This window comes from Tiliqua scincoides, chromosome 9 (genome assembly GCF_035046505.1).
Source record: "Tiliqua scincoides isolate rTilSci1 chromosome 9, rTilSci1.hap2, whole genome shotgun sequence".
NCBI classification, from domain to species: Eukaryota; Metazoa; Chordata; class Lepidosauria; order Squamata; family Scincidae; genus Tiliqua; species Tiliqua scincoides.
In genome coordinates this window covers 44,875,451-44,879,674 of record NC_089829.1, presented here as the reverse complement: position 1 = coordinate 44,879,674, position 4,224 = coordinate 44,875,451, and positions in this window count along the sequence as shown.

The window sequence follows — 4,224 nt, the reverse complement described above, 5'->3', positions numbered from 1 at the left end:
ATCTGGCTTCACATTCTGGCCTCCATCCTCCCACGCTCAGAGCAGATGGAATAGCTCAGCTTCAGCTTGTCAGCTGCTCCAAGGTTGCACGGTGCCGGTGGCCTTGAACTGGCGACCTTGTGGATGTTATCTTCAGGCAGACGGAGGCTCTACCCTCTAGACCAGACCTGCCCTTCTAGCCTTCCCGCTTGCTTGTAAGCAACAGGCTTACAGTAATTGCAAGAGGCTGCATGCCTGTTTGTTTGATTGATTGAAGCAAGCCAGGTTGGGGTTTCCAAATTCCAGCCCATGAGCTGGAACTGGTGCACCAGCATCCCAATCTTGGGCATAGCATGGCCAGAGCCTTGTTCCATGCCACAGCCTCCTATATTTGCTGCCTCTCTTTGCAGAGAGTTGCACCTGGCAGCCACTCTCCCCCCCCCCCCCGGAAATTGAGGTGCAGAGCCTCCTGGGGGAGGGATGTGTGGCGTAAGCGGCTGCCCTGCACAACTCTGCAAAGATCAGCTGTGAAGATAGGAAGCTATGGTGTGGAACAGCACCACTGCACCATGCCTGGATGTGATCATTGGCTGCACCATAGGCCATGGTTTGGAGACCACTGGGTTAAAGCAAGAGACATTTTGTGCAACTGTTATGAACATAAAGGTAACATCAATAGCAGAAAATGAAGGGGGGCTGCAGAGATAGGGTTCCCCCTTAGCTGTGGTTTTCCGTTTCTGTGGGAGGGTCCCCCAGGAATGTATCCCCTGCAGATGCCAGGAATGCCTGAATATATAAAGTTTGATTTAGCCTGGATGCTGGCAGCACTTATTCTGCTTTTGCTACATTTTGCAAGGCAAAAATTAGCACTTTATAAAACGGTGGTAACAGGTACGTTTTGATCTGAAGCAGGACAGCTGGAGGGTGAGGCACTCTGTTCAAGACTGTAGCATAATGACCGATCAGGGGCCCCTTTCTTGTGACAGCTGCAGGCAAGCTATAGGACAGGAAGAGTGGCTCCCTTTGAGGGTTCCCTCTTCCAAAAACACTTTTGGGGGGGGGGGCTTCCAATTTGCACCTACTCAGAAGCAGACTTTCAAAATGTATCCAAAGTTTTGGGTGCATTTTGTTCTTGAAAACCGTTTTGTGGTACGTTTATTTGATAGCCAACGGTGTGCGTATTCCTTGCTTTAAGAAACAAAAATTCTAAAATTCTATACCAAAACAAAACAACCCCTTAATTCTGTGGCCAGTATTAATGATAAAAATTTTAAATAGTTTTGCCATTCTTGTGGAATGATTCCACATCATTCATTCTGCTGGCCAGGAGGGAAGAGGGGGGAAAAACTATGCAGTGAACTGAACCGTATACGTGGCTGCTGAAATTCACCAATACAAGCTTAAGATTTTATCAGGTACGGCTGTGTTCTTCTGAGCATATCTTCACAAACGTAAGGATTAGAAACTGGCTTTAAAAAAAGAAAAAAGAAAGCTGAGATTCTCAGGAAGCTGCATATGGCACCCGGTACTACAATTTTGCACTTTTTCTATGCCCAAGCTAAAGTTATGACATATACAAAGCCCGGCTGTTAGTCTGTCTTCTACACCTGAAGAGTGTAAACAAAGGCTAATTTTCAGTTTCCTCAGAGCAGGAAGAGAGACTGTCACATTGATGTATACCTTGTTGAGCATGGAACTGAACCCCATGACGACGCTAGTCCCTTTCCTTGCTAACGGCGCCTGCTGGAGGTGGTTCTGTGATCCTTTGGGATTTGTGGGTGAGAGGCAGGCTGGAAAGGTCACAGCGTCCATGGGCAGTCAGTTCCTCCTCTACCAGCTACCCTGAAGGTCAATGTGCCTGGTTTGTATTCATGAGAACTCTGCAACTATATTATGGCATCATTTTGCCTGGGTGGTGGTGGTTTGTTTTTTGTTTAAAACACTGAGTCTGTTGCACTGGAATTCCTGTTTCCTCACTACGTTTAAACCTTTTCTTTGCAGTAGTGACCTGGCAGTGCTGTAGCTGTGCACTGACTGATAGGAACCCCTCTTCCCCTCCCTATTACCACCCCACCCCCACAACTATCTCCTGCTCAGGTGCTCCTACTGTAATATGTTCACTGTGGTACTGCCTTGGGCAGGAAGCCATAATAATAATAAAGGGAATTATGTTTATGACTTTTTGGCGTTGCTGTGAGCTTCTTGAAGTCTGGAATGGCTCTGCTTATATTACAGAGAGGACATTTTTTAAGCACCTTTCTCCTGTCAAACGTGGCATCCTGTGATCAAGAGAGCAAGTTTAAAGCTGATGCCTGAAATGAATTCAGGAGGGAGTCAGCTGAAAACAATGGGACTTGCCTTCTGGGTGAATGCATGGATAGGCTTGCACTGCAGGTTCGTACTAGGATTGGGGCACATCCAATGAGATAGATGACCTGCTGAAGAGCAAGTTCCCTTATAGTGGGGTCGATGCTGCTTTTGACATGGTCTGGAGCTGGGCTGCTCCAACTATGAGGGTGTGACTAAGGGGTCACCTTGGGCAGCAGATTGGAGCCCTGCCACTGCTTCTCCTCTTTCCAACGCCTGGTTTAGAAGAGGGGAAATTAGCAAAAGGATCTCTCAGATGCTCTAACCCAGCAGTTCCCAAACTAAGTTGTGACCCACAAGTGGTTTGTGACGAGATTGCTGGTGGGCCAACCGACACTGCAGTTAAAATGGCGGATGACCCAGAAGTCATGTCAGGGTTGCACGCACGTCCCCCTTCCTTTTCCACATTGCACCATGGTTCTCAAACTGTGTGCATGCTGCACCGGTGTGACACACAGTTTGGGAACCATGGCATGATGCAAAAAAAAGATATGGGAGGCACAGATGCATGACCCAGGCACAACTTCCATGTCATTTGCCATTTTAAGTTGCAACCTCCTGGGCTTGGCAGGCTCCAGATCCACTATGGACGAGCGAGTGCAGCGGTTTTTAAACTCTCTCTGAGAGTTTGAACTGCTCTAAGTCCTTGCAGAGGGAAGGCAGCGACACGATCCCCAGGATCGCATCGCTCGGGGCTGCAGGGGCTTAGCTGTACTTGACAGAGGCTCCTGCAGCCTCCCGGGGGTATGGGGAGCCCTGCGCGACAGTCTACAGGGCTCCCCAAAGCTTAAGAATTGAAAGTGTAGCGATCACGCTCCACTTCTGGTTTCGCTGAGGCGAGAGCGATTGCTCTGCTTTCGCTTTCTAAGCTTCGGGGAGCCCTGCAGACGGTTGTGCAGGGCTTCCCGCACCCCCAGGAGGCTGCAGGAGACTCTGGTAAGTACAGCCAAGCCCCTGCAGCCCCCTGCGCGAAGCGATCCTGGGGATTGTGTCCCTTCCTCCTCACTTCCCCTGCCCCGTATGGGGACAGAGGCCAGGACCCTCAAGCTGGGGCATCACAATGCCCCATTTTGAAAACCCCTGATCTAGTGGGTTGTGAAGGTAAGTAGTTTGCAAACCCGTGCTCTAGCCCACCACTCTTCCCCATGTTTTCTCTTCTGCTTGGTTTCTTTTTCTAATCCAGGGAGTGCAAGGTAGAGAGGTCAGCTGGCCTGCCTTCAGATAAGTGGGAGCGACATCCAATATGCTGCCTCAGAAAGTGAAGTTTTGCTTCCATTGTGCTCCCGAGTTTCAAAATTTCCCTGCTGTGACAGAAGGCAGGTACTCTTGAGGGGCGACACCAGGCCTGCCTCAAATCACATTGCCCATTTCATCTGGCTGGGTACATGCTGGAGCTGGTGTGTGACAGATGGAAGGGTGACAACCTGTGAGTAGGGGAGATGATCATGACTAAGGATGTCATGTCATCACTAATCCCAGCGAGCTCTGACCTGACGCATGCCCAGGGCCTCTGCAAAGGGCCTATTGTAAGGGACCTATTGACATGGTCTGCTGCTGGAGACTAATGGATCCACATGGATTCCTGATGATGGTGCTGGGGAAGTTTCCAGCTGGCATAACTGTCAAGGTCTTGGTTGAACAAGGGCAATCGATATCGTGGCTCCTAAGCATCGTCAACCAAACTAGGATTCCTGTGGCTTCTTGGTACGGCTAGGAGCTGAGAATGATGGAATGACTGAGGTGCTGGCTTGAGTGTAAGCAGGGAAAGACTCATAGTGTATCTTTAAATGCCAAGCTTTTTGTAAGAGGATGCCAATCCTTTATTAACGCAATTGCTTTGGGAGGGTGAAAACCCCAGTGCAGAAGCATGATACAGGC